The 14,806-nt window shown below is 36.7% G+C and overlaps 1 pseudogene; it reads left to right on the top strand.

The window, feature by feature from the left end:
- Positions 1 to 14,806, top strand: part of LOC112822662 (cytochrome c oxidase subunit 6A1, mitochondrial pseudogene) — an 824,062-nt pseudogene that overhangs the window by 408,692 nt on the left and 400,564 nt on the right.

The raw sequence follows: 14,806 nt of genomic DNA, 5'->3' as shown, positions 1-14,806 counted from the left end.
GAACGGGTGTGCCTGAACCAGTAGAGTACCCAACCAGTGGAGCAGGGAAACTGGTTAGTGTCAAAGAGCCCAAGAGGGGACTCTTAGCTCGGGTCACCATAAACCAGAAGCTGGGCAGGTCAGGTGGCCACTCTTGGCCTGAACACCCTGAAAAGGACTGAAACACACAGGCCATTTACCATCCCCTGGGAGGGTTGAAAGGGCTGCACCCACAACCAGGCAACAGCTCTCAGGTTGGGGCCCCTGGAAAGGACAGTAAGGTGACACCCAGCCATCCAACAGGAGCAGAGGAGCTTGGTACACACACGAGCCCACAACTGCTCGAGGCACACAAAGGGCAGTAATGTGAATCCCTTGGGCTCCCCTTGGGAGGATTACAGTGGGCATGCACCACAGGAGTCTGTCAAGTTTGGCACACACAAAAGTGAAGACTTTTTACCCAAAGGATTTATTGAAGTGGGGGGATCCTCAATCTTTCAGCTCTGAGCATGAGATCCAGGCACAGCCATTTTTGTTCTGATCCTTTAAAGAGTTGCAGAAAGCCTCCAGGGAAAAAAAAAACACACAGAGGACCAGCTTACACTGAGCCCAGCCCCCTGGCGAGGGGTGGTGCAACCCCACTGAGGCAAAGACACCTGAGAAGCAGCACAGCAGGCCCCTCCCCCAGAAGACCAACTGGAAAAACAGGTGGACAACAAGTTTATGGATCCAACAAGACTGTACAAGTCCAGCATCAGGGGAAAATAGAATATTGAACTTCAGGTGTTTTCTCATGATTTTTTTAATCTTTCAGCCTAAAACTTTCCATTTCTTTTTTTACCTTTTTCCCATTTCACCTAGTTTCTTATTTTGCCAACTTATGTTTTTAAGTAACCTTTTAACTTTTATTTTTTTACATCTACATTTTAGAGATATATGTTTCATTTCAGTATTTTTCACTCTATTCAATTTTTGCTTTCACTGTATCCAAGTTTTGTGTTCTCTGCAATTTTGGGATGTAGTGTCTTCTAACACAGAGACCAAAATTCAATCAGGAACAAGTGGATCACCCTGCTTTGTCGATCCTGTGAGATTATAGCCCCTGCCACTGCCTTTTTTCCTTTTCATTCATTTTGGTTTTGTTTACTTTATTATTGTGGTTTCCAACCACTTTAGATTTGTCTAGGGTGTATTTTCCTTGGGCTGTGGTTGATTTTTTGGACTCTGCTCACTCACTCACTCATCCTATTCTCTGGGCAAAATGACTAGAAGGAGGAAATCACAATAAAAGAAAGAACTAGAGGCTCTCTGCCACAGAGCTAATCAATACGGATATAAGATGTCAGAGAAGGAATTCAGGATAGCAATTGTAAGGTTAATAGCTAGGCTTGAAAAAAGTGTAAGTGACAGTACAGAATCTCTAAGGGCAGAAATGAGATTTAATCAGGTTGAACTTAAAAATGCTATAAATGAGATGCAGTCTAAATTGGATGCTCTAACAACTAGGGTGAATGAGGCAGGAGAATAAGTTATCTAGAGGGTAAGCTGATGGAAAGGAAGGAAGTTGAGCAAAAGAGAGAAAGACAACTAATAGCTCACGAAGAAAGGCTTCAAAAATTTAATGATGCCCTGAAAAGAAAAATATGTCAGAATTAGTGGGGTGCCTGAGGGGAAGGAGACAGAGGGTCAGAAGGTATTTTTGAGCAAATCATGGCTGAGAACCTCCCTAATCTAGGGAAAGAAACAAGCATTCATGTCCAAGAGGCAGAGAGGACCCCCCTCCAAAAAAAGGAATAGATCACCAGCCCAACATATGATAGTGAAGTCAGCATCTCAGGAGAGGAGGTTCCCTACATACAGAGGGACAAACATCAGGATAACATCAGATCTATCCACAGAAACCTGGCCAGAAAAGCGCTAGCAAGATATATTCATGGTACTAAATGAAAAGAACATGCAGCAAAGAATACTTCATCCAGCAAGGCTGTCATTCAGAATGGAAGGAGAGATAAAGATCTTTCAGGACAGAAACTAAAAGAACATGTAACCACCAAGCCAGCCCTGCAAAATATATTAAGGGGGATTGTGTAAGTGAAGAGATACCCCAAGAGTCACATAGACCAAGAAGAAACAGAGAAAATCTACAGAAACAGGGACTTTACAGGCAATACAATGGCACTAAATTCACATCTTTCAATAGTTACTCTGAATTTAAATGGGTTGAATGTTCCAATCAAAAGACAGGGTTTCAGATTAGTTAAAGAAACAGGACCCATGCATATGCTGTCTACAAGAGACTCACTTTGAACCTAAAGACACTTCCAGACTGAAACTGAAGGGAGGAAGAAAAATTTACCATGCTAATGGACCTCAAAAGAAAGCTGGGGTAGCAGTTTTCATATCAGAAAAATTAGATTTTAAAAGAAAGACTGTAGTAAGAGATGTAGAGGGACATGATACCATACTTAAAGGGTCTATCCAATAAGAAGATTAAACAATTGTAAATATCTATGCTCCCAACATGGGAGCAGCCAATTATATAAACCTATTAATAACCAAAGTAAAGAATCACATTGATAATAATACATTAATAGTAGGGAACTCAACATCTCACTTACAGCAATGGAGAAATCATCTAAGCAGAATGTCAACAAAGATACAATGGCTTTGAATGACACATTGGACCAGATGGACTTCACAGATATATACGGAACATTCCATCCAAAAACAACAGAATACTCATTCTTCTCGAGTGCACATGGAACTTTCTCCAGCATAGAGCACATACTGCGTCACAAATCAGGTCTCAACCTATACCAAAACATTGTGATTACTCCCTGCATATTTTCAGACCACAGTGCTTTGAAACTGGAACTCAGCCATAAGAAGAAATTTAGAAGGAACACAAACACTTGGAGGTAAAAGAGCATCCTGCTAAAAAATGAATGGGTCAACCAGGAAATTAAGGAAGAATTTGAAAAATTCATGGAAACTAATGAGAATGAAAACACATTGGTTCAAAATGTCCGGGACACAACAAAGGCAGTCCTAAGAGGAAAGTATATTGCAATACAAGCATCTCTCAAAAAATTAGAAAAATCCCAAATACACAAGCTAACATTACAACTAAAAGACCTGAAGAAAGAACAGCAAATAAAGCCTAAACCAAGAAGGAGAAGAGAAATAATAAAGACTAGAGCAGAAATCAATGAAATAGAAACCAGTAGAACAATAGAACTCTTCAATGAACCTAGAAGCTGGTTATTTGAAAGAATTAATAAGATTGATAAACCTCTGGCCAGACTTATACAAAAGAAAAGAGAAAGGACCCAAATTAATAAAATCATGAATAAAAGAAGAGATATCACGACCAACACCAAGGAAATACAGGCAATTTTAAGAATATATTATGAGCAACTATATACAAACAAATTAGGCAATCTGGAAGATATGGATGCATTCCTTGAAACTTATAAACTAAGACTGAAACAGGAAGAAATAGACAACCTGAACAGACCCATAACCAGCCAGGAAATTGAAGCAGTAATCAAAAACCTTGCAACAAAACAAGAATCCTGGGCCAGATGTCTTCCCAGGGGAATTCTACCAAGCATTTAAAGAAGAATTAATACCTTTCTACTGAAGCTGTTTCAAAAAATAGAAATGGAAGGAAAACTTCCAAACTTGTTCTATGAAGCCAGCATTGTTCTCAAATCCTCAGACCAATATCCCTGATGAACATGGATGCCAAAATACTCACCAAGATACTAGCAAATAGGATCCAACAGTACATTAAAATTATTATTCATCACCACCAAGAGGGATTTATTCCTGGGATGCAAGGGTGATCCAACATTTGCAAATCAATCAACATGATAGAGCACATTAATAAAAGAAAAGACAAGAACGATATTATCCTCTTACTTGATGCAGAAAAAGCATTTGGCAAAATACAGCATCCTTTCCTGATTAAAACTTCACAGTGTAGGGATAGAGGGAACATACCTCAATATCATAAAAGCCACCTACAAAAAGCCCACAGTGAATATCATTCTGAAAGGGGAAAACTGAAAGGTTTTCCCTTAAGTTTAGGAACATGACAGGGATGCCCACTCTCACCACTATTGTCCATCTTAGTACTAGAAGTCCTAGCCTCAGCAATCAGACATAAAATATATAAAGACATTGAAATTAGCAAAGAAAAAGTCAAACTCTCACTCTTTGGAGATGAAGTGACCCTTTATGTGGAAAACCCAAAATACTACACCCCAAAATTGCTAGAATTCATACAGCAATTCAACGTGACAGGATACAAAATCAATGCACAGAAATCAGTTGTGTTTCTATACAGTAACAATGTGACCAAAGAAAGAGAAATTAAGGAATCGATCCCATTTACAACTGCACTAAAAACATAAGGTACCTAGGAATAAACCTAACCATAAAGGTACAGTATCTGTACTCTAGAAAATACAGTACACTTATGAAGGAAATTAAAGAAGACCAAAGAGATGGAAAAATATTCCATGCTCGTAGATTGGAAGAATAAACATTGTTAAAATGTCTATTCTACCCAAAGCAATCTACACATTCAATGAAATCCCTATCAAAATAGCACTGACATTTTTCACAGAGCTGGAACAAACAATCCTAAAATGTGTATGGAACCAGAAAAGACCCTGAATAGCCAGAGGAATGTTGAAAAAGAAAAACAAAGCTGGGGACATCACAGTGCCTGACCTCAAGTTTATTACAAAGCTGTGATCATCAAGACAGCATGGTACTGACACAAAAACAGAAACATAGATCAATGGAACAGAATAGAGAGCCCAGAAATGGACCCTCAACTCTATGGTCAACTAATCTTGAAAAAAGCAGGAAAGAATATCCTATGGAAAAAAGACAGTCTCTTCAATAAATGGTGCTGGGAAAATTGGACAGCCACATGCAGAAGAATGAAACTGGACCATTCTCTTACACCATTCACAAAGATACACTCTAAATGGATGAACGAACTCAATGTGAGACAGGAGTCCATCAAAATCCTAGAGGAGAATACAGGCAGTAACCTCTTCTACCTCAGCCACAGCAACTTCTTGCAAGAGACATTTCCAAAGACAAAGGCAACAGAAGCAAAAATGAACTATTGGGAATCCATCAAAATAAAAAGCTTCTGCACAGAAAAGGATACAGTCAACAAACTAAAAGGCAATCTATGGAATGGGAGAAGATATTTGCAAATGTCGTATCAGATAAAGGGCTATTATCCAAAATCTATAAAGAACTTATCAAACTAAACACTCAAAGAACCAATAATCCAGTTAAGAAATGTCCAGAAGACATGAACAGACATTTCTCCAAAGACAGACAAATGACCAACAGACACAAGAAAAAAGGCTCAACCTCCCCTGACATCAGGGAAATACAAATCAAAACCACAATGAGATATTACATCACCCACAGGTCGGAATGGCTAAAACTAACAAGTCAGGAAATGAGAGATGTTTGTGAGCATGTGGAGAAGGTGGCACCCCCTTCAACCGTTGGTATGAATGCAAGCTGTTACAGCCACTTTGAGGACTCTCCACTATGGAGAGTCCTCAAAAGTTGGAAATAGAGCTACCCTATGACCCAGGAATTGCCCTACTGGGTATTTACCACAATGATACAAATGCACTGATCTGAAGGGTCACCTGCACCCCATTGTTTATAGCAGCAATGTCCACAGTAGCCAAACTATGGAAGGAGCCAAGATGTCCATTGACAGAGGAATGGATAAAGAAGTTGTGGTATGTTTATACAATGGAATACTACTCAGCCATGAAAAAAAGGAAATCTTGCCATTTGCAACAATGGGGTTGGACCTAGAGGGCATTATGCTTAGGGAAATAAGTCAACCAAAGAAAGAAAATTATCATATGATCTCTCTCATACGTGGAATTTAGGAAACAGAACAAATGGTCATAGGGAACAGAGGGGAAAATACAACAAGAAAAAATCAGAGAGCAAGACAAACCATAAGAGACCTTAATCATAGGAAACAAAATGTGGGTTGCTTGAGGAGATGGGGGTGGGGAAATGGGGTTACTGCTTAATGGACATTAAGGAGGGCATGTGATGTAATAAGCACTGGGTTTTATATAATATTGATAAATCCCTGAACTCTACCTCTGAAACTAATAATATACTATATGTTAATTAGTTGAATTTAAATAACAAATTAAAATTAAAGAAAACTTTTAAAAACCTAACATCTATAAGAGCTAGAAAAGGAATAGCAAACAGAACCTGAAACCAATAAACGTAAGGAAATAATAAAGGATAGAATAGAAGCAATTAATATATGAACTTAAAAACAAAACAGCAATGTCTTCTGCCCACTTTTTGACTTGATTATTTGTTTTTTGGGTGATGAGTTTGAGAAGTTCTTTATAGATCTTGGATACCAGCCTTTTATCTGTAGTGTCATTTGCAAATATCTTCTCCCATTCTGTGGGTTGCCTCTTTGTTTTATTGACTGTTTCCTTTGCTGTGCAGAAGCTTTTCATCTTGATGCAGTCCCAAAAGTTCATTTTTGCTTTTGTTTCATTAGCCTTTGGAGATGTATCTTGAAAGAAGTTGCTGTGGCCAATGTCAAAGATGTTACTGCCCATGTTCTCCTCTAGGATTTTGATGGATTCCTGTCTCACATTGAGGTCTTTCATCCATTTTGAGTTTATCTTTGTGTATGGTGTTAGAGAATGGTCGAGTTTCATTCTTCTGCATGTGGCTGTCCAATTTCCCCAGCAGCATTTATTGAAGAGAATGTCTTTTTTCCATTGCATATTTTTTCCTGCTTTGTCAAAGATTATTTGACCATAGAGTTGAGGGTCCATATCTGGGTTCTCTATTCTGTTCCATTGGTCTATATGTCTGTTTTTATGCCAGTACCATGCTGTCTTGGTGATCACAGCTTTGTAATATAGCTTGAAATTGAGCAACGTGATGCCCCTAGCTTTGTTTTTCTTTTTCAACATTTCCTTGGCGAAGACATGAAAAGACACTTCTCTGAGGAAGACATACAAATGGCTAACAGACACATGAAAAAATGTTCATCATCATTAGCCATCAGGGAAATTTAAATCAAAACCAGACTGAGATACGACCTTATACCAGTTAGAATGACAAAAATGAACAGGGAAAGAAACAATAGATGTTGGAGAGAATGTGGAGAAAGGGGAACCCTCTTACACTGTTGGTGGGAATGCAAGCTGATACAGCCACTTTGGAAAACGGTGTGGAGGTTCTTCAGAAAACTAAAAATAGAACTACCCTATGACCCAGCAATTGCACTCCTGGGTATTTACCCCAAAGACACAGATGTAGTGCAAAGAAGGGCCATATGCACCCCAATGTTCCTAGGAGCAATTTCCGCAATTGCCAAACTGTGGAAAGAGCTGAGATGCCCTTCAGCAGATGAATGGATAAAGAAGATGTGGTCCATATATACAATGGACTATGACTTAGCCATCAGAAAGGATGAATACCCAACCTTTGCATCAACATGGATGGGCCTGGAGGGGATTATGCTAAGTGAAATAAGTCAAGCAGAGAAAGTCAATTATCATATGGTTTCACTTATTTGTGGAACATAAAGAATAGCATGGAGGTCAGTAGGAGAAGGAAGGGAAAAATGAAGGGGGGGAAATCGGAGGGAGAGATGAACCATGAGAGACTTTGGACTCTGAGAAACAAACAGGGTTTTAGAGGGGAGGGGGAAGGGGGATTGGTTAGCACAGTGATGGGTATTCAGGAGGACACGTACTGCATGGAGCACTGGGTGTTATACGAAAACAATGGATGATGGATCACCACATCAAAAACGAATGGTGTGTTGTATGGTGACTATCATAACATAATAAAATTTAAAAAATTTAAAGAAAACAAACAAGCAAAAAACAATAGAAGAGATAAATGAAACCAAGAGCAGGTTCTTTGAAAAAATCAATGAAGTGATTAACCTGTAGCCAGACTTATCAATAAAAACGGGAAAGTACAAAAATGCAATCACAATTGAGAGAAGAGAAATGACAACCAACACTATAGAAATATCATGAAAAACTCTATGCCAAAAAATTGCACAACCTAGAAGAAATGGATAAATTCCTAGAAACATATAAACTACCAAAACTGAATCAGGAACAAATAGAAAATTTGAACATACCAAAAATGAGCAAGGAAATTGAATCAGTAATCCAAAAACTCTCAAGAAACAAAAATCCAGGATCAGATGGGTTCACAGGCAAAATCTACCACGGTTTTAAAGGAGAGTTAATACCTATTCTTTTCAAACTAATCCAAAAAATAGAAAAGGAAGGGAAACTTCCAAATTAATTCTAGGAGGCCAACATTACCCTAATACAGAAATTAGATAAAGACATAACTAAAAATGAGAACTACAGACCAAGATTCCTGATGAACATAGATGGAAAAATCCACTGCAAAATGCTAGTGAACCAAATCCAATTATACATAAAAAAGAAAGCCATTCACCATGTTCAAGTGGGATTTATTCCTGTGTTGCATGAGGTCAATATTTTCTTTTTTCTTAAGATTTTATTTATTTATTAGAGAGAGAGAATGAGAGATAGAGAGCACAAGAGGGAAGAGGGTCAGAGGGAGAAGCAGACTCCCCGCCGAGCAGGGAGCCCGATGTGGGACTCGATCCCGGGACTCCAGGATCATGACCTGAGCCGAAGGCAGTCGCTTAACCAACTGAGCCACCCAGGCGCCCGAGGTCAATATTTTCAAATCAATCAACGTGACACATAACATCAAAGAAGTGAAAGGGTAAATCCCATATGATCACGTCAAGAGAAGCAGAATAAAGAATTTGGAAAAGTACAATATCTATTCATGATAAAAGCTCTCAATAAAGTAGATTTAGTGGGAACACACTTCAATATTATAAAAACCATATTTGAAAATCCCACAGCTAATATCTTCCTTAGTGGGGGAAAAATGAGTTTCCCCAGAGATCAGGAATAAGACAAGGATGTCCACTCTCACCACTTTTATTCAACCTGATATTGGAAGGCCTAACCACAGCAATCAGACAACACAAAGAAATAAAATGTGTCCAAATTGGTAAGGAAGAAGTAAAACTTTCACTATTTGTAGATAACATGATATTCTATATAGAAAACTTGAAAGACTCCACCTAAAGACTGGTAGAACAGATAAATGAATTCTGTAAATTCACAGGTTACAAAATCAATGTACAGAAATGTGTTGCATATCTATACACTGATAATGAAGCAGCAGAAGGAGAAATTAACAAAACAGTTCCATTTACAATTGCACCAAAATAATAAGACACGGAGGAAGAAACCTAACCAAAATGATGAAAGACCAGTACTCAGCCAAGTATAAAACACTTATGAAAGAAATTGAACATGATACAAAGAAATCAAAACACACTCCCTGCTCAAGGATTGGAAGAACAAATATTGTTAAAAAGTCTATGCTACCCAAAGCAATCTACACATTTAAAGCAATTGGTATCAAAATACCAAAACATATTTTGCAGAGCTAGAACAAACACTCCTAAAATTTGTGTGAACCCCAAAAGATGCTGAAAAGCCAAAGCAACCTTGGAAAAGGAAATCACAGACATTTTAACAATACTTTTTCTTCCAATCCATGAGGATGAGGTGTTTTTCCATTTCTTTGTGTAATCATCAATTTCTTTCATTAATGTTCTATAGTTTTCAGAGTACAGATCTTTTACCGCTTTAGTTAAATTTATTCCTGGGTATCTTACAGTTATTGGTACAATTGTAAATTGAATTCATTCCCTGATTTCTCTTCCTGCTGCTTCATTATTGGTGTGGAGAAATTAAACAGATTTTTGTATGTTGATTTTGTGTCCTGTGACTTTACTAAATTAGTATATCTGATCTAGCAATTTTGGGGAAGATTTTTGGGTTTTATATATACAGTATTATGTCATCTGTGAACAGTGAAAAATTGACTTCTGTGCCAATTTAGATGCCTTTTATTTGTTTTTGTTTTCTGATTGCTAAGTTTAGGACTTCCAGTACTATGTTAGATAATAATGGTGAGAATGGACATCCCTGTCTTGTTCCTGACCTCAGAGGAAACACTCTCAGGTTTTCCCCATTGAGGATGATTTTAGCAGTGGGTCTTCCATATATGGCCTTTTTGATGTTGAGGCATGTTTTCTATCCCTATTTTGTCGAGGGTTTTTATCAAGAATGGATGCTGTATTTTGTCAAATGCTTTTTCTGCATCTACTGAGAAGATCATGTGATTCTTTTTTTTGTTTTTTTAAAGATTTTATTTATTTATTTGACAGAGAGAGACACAGTGAGAGAGGGAACACAAGCAGGGGGAGTGGGGGAGGGAGAAGCAGGCTTCCCGCTGAGCAGGGAGCCCAATGTGGGGCTTGATCCCAGGACCCTGGGACCATGACCTGAGCTGAAGGCAGACACTTAACAACTGAGCCATTCAGGCACCCCAATCATATGGTTCTTATGATTTATTTTATTAATTTTGTGTATCATGTTGATTGATTTACAAATATTGAACCACCTTTGCAGCCCAGGAATAAATCTCACTTGATCATGCCGAATAATCCTTTTAATGTACTTTTGGATTTGATGTGTTAGTGTTTTGTTGAGAATTTTTGCATACAGGTCCATCAGGGATAACATCCTGTAGTAGCCTTTTAATGGAATCTTTGGTTTTGGAATCAGAGTAATTCTGGCTTCATAGAATGAGTTTGGAAGTTGTCCTTCCACTTCTAGTATTTGGAAAAGTTTTAGAATAGATATTAACTCTTCTTTAAAAGTTTGGTAAAGTTCCCCTGGGAAGCCATCTGGCTCTGTACTTTTGTTTCTTGGGAGATTTTTTTATTATTGATTCAGTTTTGTTGTTGGTTATTGGTCTGTTCAAGTTTTCTATTTCTTCCTGTTTCCGTTTTGGTAGTTTATATGTTTCTAGGAATTTATTTCTTCCAGATTGCTTAATTTGTTGGTATCTAATTTTTCATAATATTATGATTGTTTCTATTTATGTGGTGTTGGTTGTGATCTCTCTTATTTGTGATGCTATTTTTTTGGGTCCTTTCTGTTTTTGATAAGTCTGGCTAGGGGTTTATCAATTTTATTAATTCTTGCAAAGAACCAGCTCCTAGTTTCATTGATCTGTTTTACTGTGTTTCTATTTGTTTGTTTCTATATAATTTATTTCTGCTTTAATCTGTATTATTTCCCTTCTTCTGATGACTTTAGGCTTCAGTTGATGCTCTTTCTCCAGCTCCTTTAAATGTAAAGCTAGGTTGTGTATTTGAGATTTTTCTTGCTTCTTCAGGTAAGCCTATATTGCTATATACCTCCCTCTCAAGATTGCTTTTGCTGCATCCAAAAGGATTGGGACTGTCATGTTTTCATTATCATTTATGTCCATGTAATTTTTATTTCTTCTTTAATTTCTTGGCTGACCCATTCATTCTTTATTAGGATGTCTTTTAACCTCCATGTATTTTTGTTCTTTCCAATTTTTTTCTTGTGATTGACTTCAAATACTGTGGCCAGAAAATATGCATGGTATGGTCTGAATTATTTGTACTTGTTGAGGCCTGATTTGTGACCAAGTTTATGATCTATTCAGGATAATGTCCCGTGGGCACTCGAACAGAATGTGTATTCTGTTGCTTTGGTGTGAAATGTTCTGAATATATCTGTTAAGTCCATCTGGTCCAGTGTGACATTCAAAGTCATTGTTTCCCTGTTGATCTGCTTAGATGATCATTCCATTGCTGTGAGTGAGGTGTTAAGGTCCCCTACTATTATTGTGTCATTATCAATAAGTTGCTTTATATTTACCATTGATTATTCTATGTATTTGGGTGATCCCACATTGGGGGCATAAATATTTACAATTGCTAGATATTCTTGTTGGATAGTTCCATTTATTATGATACTCTGCCTTTCTTTATCTCTTGTTACAGTCTTTGTCTTAAAATATAGTTTGTCTGGTATAAGTATGGCTACTATGACTTTCTTTTGATGTCCATTAGCAAGTAATTTACACATTTAATGCAATACCTATCAGAATACCACTAACATTTTTCACAGAGCTAGAACCGAAACAATTCTAAATTTTGTATAGAACCACAAAAGTTCTTGAATAGCCCAAGCAAACTTGAAAAAGGGGAAAAAAAAGCTGGAGGCATCACAATTCTGGACTCTCAAGTTACATTACAAAGATGTAGTGATCAAAATAGTATGGTACTTGCATAAAAAACAAACACATAGATCAATGGAATGCAATAGAAAACCCAGAAATGGAACCATAACTATACGGTCAATTAATCTTTGACAAAGTATTAAAGAATATACAATGGAAAAAATGCCAGTCTCTTCAACAAATTGTGTTGGGGAACCTGGACTGCAAGATGGAAAGGAATGAAACTGGGCCACTCTCTTACTCCATACAAAAAATTAATTCAGAATAGATGAAACACGTAAATGTGAGAGAGGAAACCATCAAAATCCTAGAGGAAAACACAGGCAGCAAGTTCTTTGATATTGGCTGTAGCAACTTCTTGCTAGATAAGTCTCCAGAGGCAAGGGAAACAAAATAAAAATGAACTATTGGGACTTCATCAAGTTAAAAAGTTTCTGCACAGTGAAGGAAACGATCAACAAAACTAAAAGGCAACTTTCAGAATGGGAGAAGATATTTGCAAATGACATATCTGCTAAAGTATTTGTATTCAAAATCTATAAAGAACTTATGAATCTTAACACCCTAAAAAACAAATAATCCTGTTAGGAAGTGGACAGAAGACATGAATAGACATATTTTCAAAGAAAACATTGAGATGGCTAACAGACACATGAAAAGATGCTCAACATCACTCAACATCAAGGAAATGCAAATCAAAACTGCAATGAGATATAACCTCACACCTGTCAGAATAGCTAAAATGAACAACACTAGAAAGAACAGGTGTTGGCAAGGATGTGCAGAAAGGGGATACCTCTTGCACTGTTGGTCATAATGCATATAGTTGCAGCCACTGTTGAAAACAGTATGGAGATTCTTCAAAATGTTAAAAATAGAACTATCCTATAATCCAGCAATTTTACTACTAGGTATTTACCCATAGAATCAAAAATTATAATTCTAAGGGATACATGCACCCCTTTATTTATAGCAGCATTAGTTACTATAGTCAAGTTATGGAAGCAGCCCAGGTGTCCATCAATTAATTAATGGATAAGGAATAAGTGATATATATGTAGAAAGGAATATTATTAGGCCATAAAAAAGAATGACACCTTGCCATTTGTAATGACAAGATTGGAGCTAGAGAGTGTACTGCTAAGTGAAATATGTCAGTCAGAGAAAGACAAATACCATATGATTTCACTCATATGTGAAATTTAAGAAAGAAAACAAATGAAAAAGTTAAAAAAAAGACATAAAATGACAAATCAGGAAACAGACCTTTAATTATTGGGAACCAGACAGTGATGATTACCAGAAGGGAGTGATGTAGGGATATGGGTTAAACAGATAGTGGGAATTAAGGAATGCACTTGTGATAAGCAGCAGGTAATGTACAGAATTGTTGAATCACTATACTGTAAACATGAAACTAACAAAAAACTGTATATTAAGAAAAATTAGAGTTTTGCTGCATCACAATAGTTTGGGCCATTGTGTTTTTATTTTTATTTGTCTCCATATATTTTATTTCTTTGAATTCTCTCTTGACCCATTGGTATTTTGGTAGCATATTTTTAAGTCTTTACATGTTTGTTTGTTTGTTTCAGTTTTTTCATGTGATTGATTTCTAGCTTTATACCACTGTGGTTGGAAAGATCCAGGGTATAATTTCAATATTCTTTAATTTATTGTGACTTGTTTTGTGGTCTATGATGTGATCTATTTTGGAGAATGTTCCATGTGTTCTTGAGAATAATATGTATAATAAAAAATAAGAGTACATAAAATATGTATAATATTTTCTATACCATATTGTATACAATATTTATTATACAAATAACACTATATAACAAAAATAATATGTATATAAAAATAAGAGTATTTTTAGTTGGAATGTCCTTTATATATTTGTTATGCCTTTCTCATCCCAAGTGTCATTCAAGGATGTTGTTTCCTTATGATTTTCTGTCTGGATGATCTATACATTGCTCTAAGTGAGGTATTGAAGTCCCCTGTCTTATTGTAGTACCATCAATTTCTCCCTTTAAGACTATCAATATTTGCTTTATGTATTTAGGTGCTCCAATGTTGGGTGTATAGATATTCACAATTGTTATATTGTCTTGGTGGATTGATCCCTTTATCATTATGTGATTTCTTTCTTTGTATCTTGTTGTAGTCTTTGTTTTAATATCTATTTTGTTTGAGGATTTTTACTCTGCCTATTTTTTCTTTGCTGTGTTTGCATAGTAAGTAGTTTTTGTCCCTTTACTTTCAGTCTGTATGTGTCGTTATGTCTGAGATCAGTCTCTTGGAGGCAGCATATAGATGGGTTTTGTTTTCTTTTTATTTATCCATTCAACCACCATGTCTTTTAATTGGAGCATTTAAGCCATTTACAGTTAATTATTGATAAGTATGTACTTTTCGCCATTTTGTTATTTGTTTTCTGGTTGTATTATTGTATTTCTTTGTTCCTTTCTTCTTTTCTTGTTCTCTTTCTTTGTGATTAATGAGTTTCTGTGGTGTTTATGCTTGGGGTGTGTGTGTGTGTGTGTGTGTGTGTGTGTGTGTGTGTGTGTGTGTG

This window comes from Callorhinus ursinus, unplaced genomic scaffold (assembly GCF_003265705.2).
Source record: "Callorhinus ursinus isolate GAN/ISIS: 27379988/994484 unplaced genomic scaffold, GSC_fseal_2.0 scaffold40, whole genome shotgun sequence".
NCBI lineage: Eukaryota > Metazoa > Chordata > Mammalia > Carnivora > Otariidae > Callorhinus > Callorhinus ursinus.
The sequence above is the reverse complement of the archived record's forward strand: the minus strand, read 5'-3'. Positions and strand labels throughout refer to the sequence as shown.